A 13,135-nucleotide genomic window follows, 5' to 3' on the forward strand; every position below is an offset into this window, starting at 1 on the left:
TCCCTGAGTAAACATGCTGACATCCATCATTCCCATGGAACGATATTGAGAAAGTTACAGCAAAGAGGAAATTTCCCTGGACCTCTCCTGACAACACAAAGCTGGCTGGTTTTGACTGTAATTAATGATAGCTTCTGAGGTTTTGATTGGAGCTCAGAGCTCTGTCCAGGTGCAGATATGAAGCAGCATTCCTTGGCTGTCGAAGAGAGTCCATCACTGGTTACCATTCAGGAGGTGGTGGTAAGGCTCCTTCATGAACCTTCACATCTTGAAGTGTGCAGTTAGGAAGAGACTGTCATGAATTTGACAGCAACAGCGGAAAGACGGTGGTCTGATTCCTGGCCAGGAGAGTGTGTGGCTCGGAGGGAAGCTTACAGTTGGCAGTTTTTCCTTAGTCCTGCTGAGCAAGTTCTTCTAGTTTGGAAAGTGATGTTGATGCAGAGCATCTTTCAGAATGCTGTCACTGTGCACTGGTGGGGAAAGGAGTGAATATGTGAGGTGTTGGTTGGCATACCTGTCAAAGGATCAGCTTTGTCCTGGAAGGTGTTGAGCTACTTGAGTGTTCTTGCAAGTGAACTCATCCAGACTAGTGGAGAGTGTTCCATCATACTCCTGAACTGAGCTTTGTTGATGGTGCATAAGCTTTGGAAAGGTCAAGAGGTGGGTGAGAATCATAGCCCGTGAATTCCTCTTGCAGTAACTGTATTTCCTGCGGCTGGTCCAGTTCCCTTCCTGATTAATGTAACCCCCAGGACCTTAACAGTGGGGAATTCAGTGATGATAATGTCATTGAATATTGGGTTTGAGTGGGGTGGGGGGGGGGGAATGGTTAGATTCTCTCCTGCTGGAGATGGTCATTGCCTGGCATTAATGCAGCACTAATTTACTTGCCACATGTCAGCCCAAACTTGGGATGTTGTCCAGGTCTTGCTGCATTTGAACATGGATTGCTCCAGTGTCTGAGGAGTCATGAATGGTGCTGAACATGGTGCAATCATCAGGGAACATCCCCACTTCTGACCTTATGATGGAGGGAGGGTTATCAATGAAGCAGCTGAGGATGGTTGAGCCTGAGACACTACCCTGAGGAACTGCTGCAGAGATGTGCCAGGACTCTCGCAACTACTCTCCAACAACAGGCATCTTCCTTGCCAATAGGCCTGATTCCTGTTGTTATTGAGTATTTTCCCAGGTTCTCACTGATTGCAAGGTCTTTAATGCCACCTTCATACACATACCAGCTTAATACCAGGGGTAGTCACTCTCACTTCAGCTGATTTGATTGGACCAAAGCTTGAGGTCAAGTGTTGAGGAGCCCTGGCAGAAACAAACTGAGCATTGGTGTCATTGTATGTGACATGCTGCTTGCTTAAAAATACTAGCTAAATGCAGGTTGTTGTTGAGTCACCGGAGCAGCAGCAGCAGAGGATGACCTGCATGAACTCCAGCAGTTGATATACTAAGGAATGCTGGCAGTGGGAATGCTTCTTCCATTTAACTTGACAAAACTGAAGGGTAACCGAATGATAATGGGATTCAATTGGATAGATATAGAGAAACTACTTCCTCGAGTGTATGATTTCACAACAAAACAGAAAGTACATAATGTACGGTCATTTAGAATTACATTCGGAGAGCATGTGATGTATGAGAAATGTTGTGGATGCTGTCAGTTGAAATTTTCAAGATTGAGATGTGTAGGATTGAGGTGGGGGTAAGGTACAGGTAGTTCTACACGCGCGTTTTGTAAACGCGATTTGGCTGTAATGTGATTTGTGAATTGTGAACTTTTTAAAATAAAGCTAACTCCTGTTTCTTGTCATGCAATTCCAGGCCCTGTGTTACCAGACGACAGTGATTCGTTCTGCTAGCACGTCTACTGCAACACTGTGTGTGTGTGTGTGTGTGTGTGAGAGAGCGCGCACGTGCATGCATGTGAGTGTGTGTGTGTGTGTTGCATGCATGTGAGTGTGTGTGTGTGTGTGTATGCATGTGCGTGTGTGAGTGAGTGTAAGTGTGTGTGTGCATATGAGTGTGTGTGTGTGGGAGAGTGTGTGTGCATGTGAGTGTGTGCGAGTGTGTGCGTGCATGTGAGTGTGTGTGTGCATGTGCATGTGTTTGTGTGAGTGTGTTGTGTGAGTGTGTGTGTGCATGTGTGTGAGTGTGAGAGAATGTGTGCATGTGAGTGTGTGTATGTGTTTGTGTGAGTGTGTTGTGCGTGTGAGTGTCTGCATGTGAGTGTGTGTGAGAGTGTGTGTGCGCATGTGTGTGTGTGAGAGAATGTGTGCATGTGAGTGTGTGTGTGTGTGTGTGTATGTGCGTGTGTTTGTGTGAGTGTGTTGTGCATGTGTGTGTGTGCAAGTGTGAGAGTGTGTGTGCATATGAGTGTGTATGAGCATGAGTGTGTGTGCATGTGAGTGTGTGTGTGAGTGTGTGTGAGAGTGAGTGTGTGCATGTGTGAGTGTGTGTGTATGTGCGTGTGTGTTTGAGTGTATTGTGCATGTATGTGTGAGTGTGTGTGTGTGTGTGCATACGAGTGTGTGTGTGCATACGAGTGTGTGTGTGTGTGTGTGCATATGAGTGTGTGTGAGAGAGTGTGTGTGTGCATATGAGTGTGTGAGAGAGAGTGTGTGTGTGCATGTGAGTGTGTGAGTGAGAGAGTGTGTGTGAGTGTGTTTATGTGAGTGAGTGTGTGAGAGAATGTGTGTGCGTGAGAGAGTGTGTGTGCGTGAGAGAGTGTGTGTGCATGTGAGAGAGTGTGTGTGCATGTGAGAGAGTGTGTGTGCATGTGAGTGAGTGTTTGTGAGTATGTGTGTGAGAGAATTTGTATGTGAGTGTATATGCATGTGTGTGTGTGTTCATGTGAGTGTGTGAGAGAATGTGTGTGTGAGTGTGTGCATGTGAGAGAGTGTGTGTGTGTGCGTGTGTGAGTGTGTATGTGTGAGTGAGTGTGTGTGTGTGAGTATATGTGTGTGTCAGTGTGTGTGTGTGAGAGTGTGCATGTGAGTGTGTGTGAATGAGAGTGTGTGCATGTGATTGTCTGTGCATGTGTGTGTGTGAGAGTGTGTGTGCATGTGTGTGTGTGAGAGTGTGTGTGCATGTGTGTGTGCATCTGAGTGCATGTGAGAGAGAGTGTGTGCGTGTGTGTTCATGTGAGAGAGTGTGTGTGCATGTCTGTGTGTGTGTCAGTGATAGTGTGTGCATGTGAGTGTGTGAGAGAGTGTGTGTGCATGTGTGTGTGTGTGTGCGCATGTGTGAGTGTGTGTGTGAGAGAGAGAGTGTGTGTGAGAGTGTGTGTGAGAGAGTGTGTGTGTTCATGTATGTGTGTGTCAGTGTGGGCATGTGTGTGTGCGCACGCGAGAGAGTGTGTGTGTACATGTCTGTGGGTGTGCGTGAGTGTGTGTGTGAGTGTGACTGTCTGTGAGTGTGTGCATGTGTGTGTGAGAGAGCGTGTGTGTTCATGTGTGTGTGTTCATGTGAGTGTGTGTGTTCATGTGAGTGAGTGTGTGTGTGTGAGAGAGTGTGAGTGAGTATGTGAGTGTGTGTGAGAGAGTGTGTGCAGATGTGTGTGAGAGAGTGTGTGCAGATGTGTGTGCATGTGAGAGTGTGTGTGAGTGGGTGTGTGTGAGAGTGTGTGAATGTGAGTGTGTGTGTGAGAGAGTGTGTGTTCATGTGTGTGAGTGTGTGAGTATATGTGTGTGTGCAGATGTGTGTGCATGTGAGGGTGTGTGTGAGAGTGTGTGGATGTGAGTGTGTGTGTGAGAGAGTGTGTGTTCATGTGTGTGAGTGTGTGAGTATATGTGTGTGTGCAGATGTGTGTGCATGTGAGAGTGTGTGTGAGTGGGTGTGTGTGAGAGTGTGTGGATGTGAGTGGGTGTGTGTGAGAGTGTGTGGATGTGAGTGTGTGTGTGAGAGAGTGTGTGTTCATGTGTGTGAGTGTGTGAGTATATGTGTGTGTCAGTGTGTGTGTGTGAGAGTGTGCATGTGAGAGTGTGTGTGTGTGTGCATGTGAGTGTGTGTGTGTGCATGTGAGTGTGTGTGTGCATGTGAGTGTGTGTGCACATGTGAGTGTGCGTGTGAGAGTGTGTGTGGTCATGTGAGTGCGTGTGTGTGAGAGAGAGTGTGTATGCGTGTGTGTGTGTGAGACTATGTGTGCATGTGAGTGTGTGTGCATCTGAGTGCGTGTGAGAGTGTGTGCATGTGTGTGAGTGAGTGTTTGTGTGTTCATGTGAGGGTGTGTGCATGTCAGTGTGTGTGTGTCTGTGTGAGTGTGTGCATGTGAGTGAGTGTGTGAGTGTGTGCATGTGAGTGAGTGTGTGTGTGTGCATGTGAGTGTGTGAGAGAGTGTGTGTGTTCATGAGAGTGTGTGTGTTCATATGAGTGTGTATGTGAGTGTGTGTTCATATGAGTGTGTATGTGAGTGAGTGTGTGTTCATGTGTGTGTGTGAGTATGTGTGTGAGAGAGTGCGAGTGTGTGTGAGTATGTGTGTGAGAGAGAGCGAGTGTGTGTGAGTGTGTGTGTGAGAGAGTGTGTGTGTGCATGTATGTGTGTCAGTGTGGGCATATGAGTGCGTGTGTGTGCGTGCGAGAGAGAGTGTGTGTGTGTACATGTTAGTGTGTGTGCATGTGAGTGTGTGTGGGTGTATGTGCATGTGAGTGTGTGGGTGTGTGTGAGAGAGAGTGTGTGCGCATGTGAGTGTGTATAAGTGTGTGTTCATGTGAGTGTCTGTGAGTGTGTGCATGTGTGTGTGTGAGAGAGAGTGTGTGTTCATGTGAGTGTGTGTTCATGTCGGTGTGTCTGCGTGCATGTGAGTATGGGTGTGAGTGTGTGTGCATATGTGTGAGTGTATGTGTGTGCATGTGTGTGTGTGTATGTGAGTGTGTGTGTTCATACGAGTGAGTGTGTGTGAGAGAGTGTGCATATGTGTGTGTGAGAGAGTGTGCATATGTGTGTGAGAGAGTGTGTGTGTGTGTGTGTGCATGTGAGTGTGTGTGTGAGTGAGTGTGTGTGTGCGCATGTGAGTGTTTGTGAGTGTGTGTGTGCATGTGAGAGTGTGTGTGAGTGGGTGTATGTGAGAGTGTGTGTGAGAGGGTGTGTGTGTGCCTGAGTGTGTGCGTGAGAGAGAATGTGTGTGCATGTGAGTGTGTGTGTGAGAGAGAGTGTGTCTGAGAGTGTGTGTGCGTGTGAGTGTGTGTGTGTGTGCATGTGAGTGTGAGTGAGTGTGTTTGAGAGTGTGTGTGTGTGCATGTGAGTGTGAGTGAGTGTGTTTGAGAGAGTGTGTGTGTTCATGTGAGTGAGTATGTGAGTGTTTGTGCATGTGAGTGTGTGTGAGAGAGAGTGTGTGCGCATGTGTGTGTGAGTGAGTATGTGTGTGTGAGAGAGAGTGTGTGCGCATGTGTGTGTGAGTGAGTATGTGTGTGTGCATGTGAGTGGGTGTTTGAGAGTGTATGCATGTGAGTGTATGACTGAGTGTGTGCACGAGAGAGTGTGTGTGCATGTGCGTGTGTGTGTGCATGTGAAAGTGTGTGTGAGAGTGTGTGTGTGTGTGTGCATGTGAGTGTGTGTGTGCGTGTGTGTGTGTGTGTGCGAGAGAGTGTGTGTGTGTGCATGTGAGTGTGTGTGCATGTGAGTGTGTGTGTGTGCATGTGAGTGTGTGTGCATGTGAGAGTGTGTGTGTGCATGTCTGTGTGTGAGGTGTGTGTGTGCATGAGAGAGTGTGTGCATGAGAGAGTGTGTGTGTGCATGAGAGTGTGTGTGAGTGAGTGTGTGTGTGCATGTGAGAGTGTGTGTAAGAGAGAGTGTGTCTGAGAGTGTGTGTGCGGGTGTGTGTGTGTGTGTGCAGGTGAGTGTGTGTGAGTGTGTTTGAGTGTGTGTATTCATGTGAGTGTGTATGTGAGTGTTTGTTCATGTGAGTGTGTATGTGAGTGTTTGTGCATGTGTGTGTGAGTGAGAGAGAGTGTGTGCGCATGTGTGAGAGAGAGTGTGTGCGCATGTGTGAGTGAGTGTGTGTGTGCATGTGAGTGGGTGTGTGTGTGAGAGTGTGTGCATGTGAGTGTGTGACTGAGTGTGTGCACGAGAGAGAGTGTGCATGTGAGTGTGTGTGTGTGAGTATGTGTGCATGTGAGAATGTGTGTGAGAGTGTGTGTGAGAGAGTGTGTGTGCATGTGAGAGTGTGTGTGAGAGAGAGTGTGCATGTGAGTGTGTGTGAGTGAGTGTGTTTGAGAGAGTGTGTGTTCATGTGAGTGAGTATGTGAGTGTTTGTGCATGTGAGTGTGTGTGTGTTTGTGCAGGTGAGTGAGTATGTTTGCGAGAGTGTGTGTATTCATGTGAGTGAGTATGTGAGTGTTTGTGCATGTGAGAGTGTGCGCATGTGTGTGTGAGTGAGTATGAGTGAGTGGGTGTGTGTGTGTGAGAGTGTGTGCATGTGAGTGTGTGAGTGTGTGTGTGCATGTGAGTGTGTGTGTGCATGTGAGTGTGTGTGAGAGAGTGTGTGTGCATGTGAGTGTGTGTGAAAGAGAGAGTGTGAGAGTGTGTGCATGTGTGTGTTCATGTGAGTGAGTGGGTATGTGATTGTGTGTGCATGTGAGTATGTGTGAGTGTGTGTGTGCATGTGATTGTGTGAGAGTGTGTCAGAGAGAGTGTGTGTGTTAGCATGTGATTGTGTGTGTGTGCATGTGAGTGTGTGTGTGAGTGTGTGTGTGCATGTGAGTGTCTGTGCATGTGAGTGTGTATGTGAGAGCGTGTGTGTGCATGTGAATGTGCGTGTGAGTGTGTGCACATGTGTGTGTGAGTGAGTGTGTGTGAAGAAGAGTGTGTGTGTGCATGTGAGAGTGTGTGTGCATGTATGTGTGTGAGAGAGTGTGTGTGAGCATGTGTGTATGTGTGTGAGAGAGTGTGTGTGAGCATGTGTGTATGTGTGTGTGAGCATGTGTGTATGTGTGTGTGAGCATGTGTGTATGTGTGTGTATGAGCATGTGTGTGTGAGAGTGTGTATGAGCATGTGTGTGTGAATGTGTGCGTGCAAGAGTGTGTGTGTGTGTGTTCATGTGAGTGAGTGTGTGTGCAAGAGTGTGTGTGTTCATGTGAGTGAGTGTGTGTGCATGTGAGTGTATGTGTGAGAGAGTGTGTGTGTGCATGCCAGTGTATGTGTGTGTGCATGTGAGTGTGTGCATGTGAGAGTGTGTGTGCATGTATGTATGTGAGAGAGTGTATGTGACTATGTGTGTATATGTGTGTGAGAGAGTGTGTGTGAACATGTGTGTGTGCGAGAGTGTGTGTGTGTTCTTGTGAGTGTGTGTGTGCATGTGAGTGTATGTGTGAGAGAGTGTGTGTGTGCATGCCTGTGTGTGTGTGTCTGTGATAGTGTGTGCACGTGAGTGTGTGAGAGAGTGTGTGTGTGCATGTGAGTGTGTATGAGTGTGTGTGTTCATGTGAGTGTGAGAGAGTGTGTGTGTCAGTGTGTGCATGTGTGTGTGCGCGCGCGAGAGAGTGTGTGTGTGAGTGTGTGTGTGTGTGTGTGCATGTCAGTGTGTGTGTGTGCATGTGAGTATGTGAGAGTGTGTGTGCATGTGAGAGTGTCTGAGTGGGAGTGTGTGTGTGTGTGCGCATGTGAGTGTGTGTGTGTGAGCATGTGAGTGTGTGCGCATGTGAGTGTGTGTGTGAGTGTGTGTCTGAGGGTGTGTGTGCATGTGTGCGTGTGTGTGTGTGTGCGTGTGTGCATGTGTGTGTGTGAGAGTGTGTGCATGTGTGTGTGTGAGAGAGAGTTTGAGAGAGTGTGCACGCATGTGAGTGTGTCTGTGAGAGTGGGTGTGTGTGAGAGTGTGTGCATGTGAGAGAGTGTGTTTGTGTTTGTGTGTGTGTGAGTGTGTTTTTGTGTGTGTGTGTGTATGTGAGTGTGTGACTGAGTGTGTGCACGAGAAAGAGTGTGTGTGTGCAAGTGACAGTGTGTGTGAGTGAGTATGTGTGTGTGCATGTGTGTGAGAGAGAATGTGTGTGTGTGCATGTAAGTGTGTGTGTGAGAGTGTGTGTGTGCATGTGAGTGTGTCTGAGTGGGAGTGTGTGTGTGTGCGCATGTGAGTGTGTGTGTGTGAGCATGTGAGTGTGTGCGCATGTGAGTGTGTGTGTGAGAGTGTGTCTGAGGGTGTGTGTGCATGTGTGTGTGTGTGTGTGTGTGTGCATGTGTGTGTGTGCGTGTGTGTGCATGTGAGTGTGTGAGAGAGAGTTTGAGAGAGTGTGTGCACGCATGTGAGTGTGTCTGTGAGAGTGGGTGTGTGTGAGAGTGTGTGCATGTGAGTGTGTGTGTGTGTGTGAGTGTGTTTGTGTGTGTGTGAGTGTGTTTTTGTGTGTGTGTGTATGTGAGTGTGTGACTGAGTGTGTGCACGAGAAAGAGTGTGTGTGTGCAAGTGACAGTGTGTGTGAGTGACTATGTGTGTGTGCATGTGTGTGAGAGAGAATGTGTGTGTGTGCATGTAAGTGTGTGTGTGAGAGTGTGTGTGTGTGTGCATGTGAGTGTGTCTGTGAGAGTGTGTGCATGTGAGAGAGTGTTTGTGTGTGTGCATGTGAGTGTGTGACTGAGTGCGCAAGAAAGAGTGTGTGCATGTGACAGTGTGCATGAGTGTATGTATGCATGTGACAGTGTGTGAGTGAGAATGTGTGTGTGCATGTGAGTGTGTGAGAGAGTGTATGTGCATGTGAGTGTGTGTGCATGTGAGTGTGTGTGAGAGAGTGTGTATGAGCATGTGTTTGTGAGTGAGTGTGTGCATGTGTGAGTGTGTGAGTGTGAGAGCGTGTGAGTGTGAGTAAGTGTTTGTGTGCCTGTGTGTGAGTGTGTGTGTGTGTGCATGTGACTGTGTGTGTGTGTGTGTGCATGTGACTGTGAGTGAGTGAGTGCGTGTGTGCATATGACTGTGAGTGAGTGTATGCATGTGACTGAGAGTGTGTGTGTGTGTGAGAGAGAGAGTGTGTGTGCGAGTGTATGTGAGAGTGTGTGTGTGCATGTAAGGGTGTGTGAGAGTGAGTGTGTGTGAGCGTGTGTGTGCATGTGACTGTGTAAGAGTGTGTGTGCATGTGAGTGTGAGTGTGTGTGTGCTTGTGAGTATGTGTTTGTGAGAATGTGTGTGAGTGAGAGTGTGCATGTGAGAGAGTGTGTGTGTGTGTGAGTGTGTGTGTGATTGTGTGCATGTGAGGGTGTGCGAGAGTGTGTGTGAGTGTGATTGAGTGTGTGTGTGCATGTGAGGGTGTGCGAGAGTGTGTGAGTGTGATTGAGTGTGTGTGTGCATGTGAGGGTGTGTGAGAGTGTGTGTATTTCTTTGCTTCTATCTGCAACCAAGGTGGGGGAAGCAAACATTGGACTATATTGCTGGAATGCTCACTGGGATCATGCCCGGAGTTGGGGGGGATAGGATCCGAGGAGTGGGAAGAGAGAGAGAGATAGATATAGGTAGGGAGCGAAAGAAGGTGCAAATACAGTGATGCCCAGCGAGGGTTGGAGAGTAGACAGAGCCTTTTGTTGAACAGAGTCTCTGTTGCTGATTACCTTAAGCTTCAACACACGGTGACTTTATAAGAACGTTCATGTGTACGGAAGGGGTAAGATGTGAAACTAAGGACAGACCACTGGCAAACCTCATCTCTTCCCGCCCCACCCACCTCCAAGTTATGACTGATCCAAGTTCACCCAGTCCCCATTTGAAAGGGGGTTGGGGTCGAGGGATCTGAGAGTCTCAACCCTTCATTCGCTCTGAAAGCCCAGACCCATCAAAACCTCCAGCCGTTCAGAGTATCCCGGCTCTTCAACCACCCTCTCAAAACAAAATCTTACTCCCACCAAAAGAAACTTCCGGAACTTTCCCAGGGTTTAATGGCAGAGTGGCGGGTTCTGGATAAACCCCACTTCACAAGGAGCTAGGAATACAGCAATACGTTGGGAAATTTCGCTTGTAACGACTTGGCATCTCTATAACTGACCAGAAATGGACCTGCTCGTTAAACTGGGATTCCTAACCTTGTTTTCCCGAAGGCCCCATTAGTTCCATTGCTCCATTCTCTATTACATGATGTTATGTGGGAATGCAACTACTGCGTTATAGGGGAACTACCTGTACTGAGGAATATGTAATCATAGAGTCATACAGCACAGAAACCAACCTTTTGGTCCAACTAGTCCATGCCGACATTGTTCCCAACCGACCCTTTCCCTCCTGTCTGCGGTTGGCTCACATCCCTTCCTATTCTTGAACTTATCTAAATGCCTTTTAAACGTTAAAGGTCTTCTGGTATTCTCCACTTCCTCTGGCAGTTGTTTCCAAACACGAACCACTTTCTGTGTCAAAACGTTGCCCCTCATGTACTTTTTCTCCTCTCACCTAAAAGATTTTGAACTCCCCCACCCTCAGGAAAACACCCTTGTCATTCACCTTATCTACACCCCGCATGATTTTATAAACCTCCAGAAGGTCACCCCTTAACCTCCCACGCTGCAATGAAAAAAGTCTATTTCCAGTCCATTTCTCTATCTCAAACCCTCCATTCTCACCAACATTGTGGTAAATCTTTTCTGAACCCTCTCCAGTGTAATAATATCCTTCCTATAACAGGGCGACCAGAGCTCCCGAAGAGGCCTCACCATTGTATTGTGCAAGCTCATCATCTGCTGTACTCAAAAGATCTGAACAATGAAGGCAAGCGTGCTAAATACCTTCTTAATCACCCTGTCTTCTTGGGAGGCAAACTTCAACGAATTATGTACCTGAACCCCTTGTCTGTCTGTTCTTTTAATTGTATACTTTTTAAGTATATAGGTGAGAGGAGAAAGACTTAATTGTATACGCCCTGCCTTTGTTTATTTTACCAAAATGCAATATTTTGCATTTATTCAAATTAAACTCCACCTGCCATTCCTCAGCCTATTCATCCAGTTGGTCAAGATCCCTTTGTAATCTTAGATAATCACCTTCAATGTCCACGACATCACCAATTCTGGTGTAATCCGCAAACTTGCTAACAATGTCTTCTCTATTCCCATCCAGCTCGTTCATAGAAATGACAAACAAACGTGGACACATTATCAAGATTGGTGAATGGAATTGGGACACAAAACAGTCATAGAGTCCTAGAGATGTACAGCATGGAAACAGACCCTTCAGTCCAACCCGTCCATGTCAACCAGATATTCCAACCCAATCTAGTCCCACCTACCAGCACCCGGCCCATATCCCTCCAAACCCTTCCTATTCATATACCCATCCAAATGCCTTTGAAATGTTGCAATTGTATCAGCCTCCACCACTTCCTCTGGCAGCTCATTCCATACACACACCACCCTCTGTGTGAATAAGTTGCCCCTTAGGTCTCTTTTATATCTTTCCCATCTCACCCAATGCCCTCTCGTTCTGGACTCCCCAACCCCAGGGAAAAGACTTTGTCTATTTATCCTATCTTAGCCCCTCATAATTTTGTAAACCTCTGTAAGGTCACCCCTCAGCCTCTAACGCTCCAGGGAAAACAGCCCAGCCTGTTCAGCCTCTCTCTGTAGCTCAGATCCTCCAACCCTGGCAACATCCTTGTAAATCATTAAGTGTATAAGTCCTGCTTAGATTTGCTTTTCCAAAATGTAGCACCTCGCATTTATCTGAATTAAACTCCATCTGTCATTCCTGAGCCCATTGGCCCATCTGGTCCAGATCCTGTTGTAATCTGAGGTAATCTTCTTCGTTGTCTACCATACTTCCAATTTTGGTGTCATCTGCAAACTTACTAACTGTACCTCTTATGCTCACATCCAAAGCATTTATGTAAATGTCGGAAAGTATAGGGCCCAGCACCGATCCTTGTGGCACTCCACTGGTCACATGCCTCCAGTCTGAAAAACAACCCTTCACCTCCACCCTCTGTCTTCTACCTTTGAGCCAGTTCTGTATCCAAATGGCTAGTTCTCCCTGTATTCCATGAGATCTAACCTTGCTAATCAGTCTCCCATGGGGAACCTTGTCGAATGCCTTACTGAAGTCCATATAGATCACATCTACTGCTCTGCCCTCATCAATCTTCTTTGTTAATTCTTCAAAAAACTCAATCAAGTTTGTGAGACATGATTTCCCACGCACAAAGTCATGTTGACTATCCCAAATCAGTCCTTGCCTTTCCAAATACATGTACATCCTGTCCCTCAGGATTCCCTCCAACAACATGCCCATCACCGATGTCAGGCTCATTGGGCTATAGTTCCCTGGCTTGTACTCACCACCTTTCTTTAACAGTGACACCACGTTAGTCAACCTCCAGTTTTCCGGTACCTCACCTGTGACTATCGATGATACAAATATCTCAGTAAGAGGCCCAGCAATCACTTCCCTAGCTTCCCACCGAATTCTAGGGTACACCTGATCAGGTCCTGGGGATTTATCCACCTTTATGCGTTTCCAGACATCCAGCACTTCCTCCTCTGTAATCTGGACATTTTGCAAGATGTCTCCATCTATTTTGCTACTTTCTATATCTTCTATATCCTTTTCCACAGTAAATACTGATGCAAAATACTCGTTTAGTATATCCCCCATTTTCTGCGGCTCCATACAAAGATGCCTTGCTGATCTTTGAGGGGCCTATTCTCTCCCTAGTTACCCTTTTGTCCTTAATATTTTTGTAAAAACCATTTGGATTCTCCTTAATTCTATTTGCCAAAGTTATCTCATGTCCCCTTTTTGCCCCCTGATTCCCTCTTAAGTGTACTCCTACTTTCTTTATACTCTTCTAAGGATTCACTCGATCTATCTTGTCTATACCAGACATATGCTTCCTTCTTTTTCTTAACCAAACCCTCAATTTCTTTAGTCATCCAGCATTCCCTATACCTATCAGCCTTTCCTTTCACCCTGACAGGAATATACTTTCTCTGGACTCTCGTTATCTCATTTCTGAAGGCTTCCCATTTTCCAGCTGCCCCTTTACCTGTGAACATCTGCGCCCAATCAGCTTTTGAAAGTTCTTGCCTAATACCGTCAAAATTGGCCTTTCTCCAGTTTAGAACTTCAACTTTTAGATCTGGTCTATCCTTTTCCATCACTATTTTAAAACGAATAGAATTATGGTTGTTGGCCCCAAAGTGCTCCCCCACTGACACCACAGTCACCTGCC

General features: G+C 47.0%; 1 protein-coding gene across 2 annotated transcripts in view; it reads left to right on the forward strand.

Annotated features, from left to right (window-relative positions):
* Nucleotides 1-13,135, forward strand: part of LOC132820983 (H(+)/Cl(-) exchange transporter 4) — an 84,129-nt gene that overhangs the window by 12,730 nt on the left and 58,264 nt on the right. The gene's annotated exons all lie outside the window — the stretch shown is intronic.

Source organism: Hemiscyllium ocellatum, chromosome 12 (genome assembly GCF_020745735.1).
Source record: "Hemiscyllium ocellatum isolate sHemOce1 chromosome 12, sHemOce1.pat.X.cur, whole genome shotgun sequence".
Classification (NCBI taxonomy): domain Eukaryota; kingdom Metazoa; phylum Chordata; class Chondrichthyes; order Orectolobiformes; family Hemiscylliidae; genus Hemiscyllium; species Hemiscyllium ocellatum.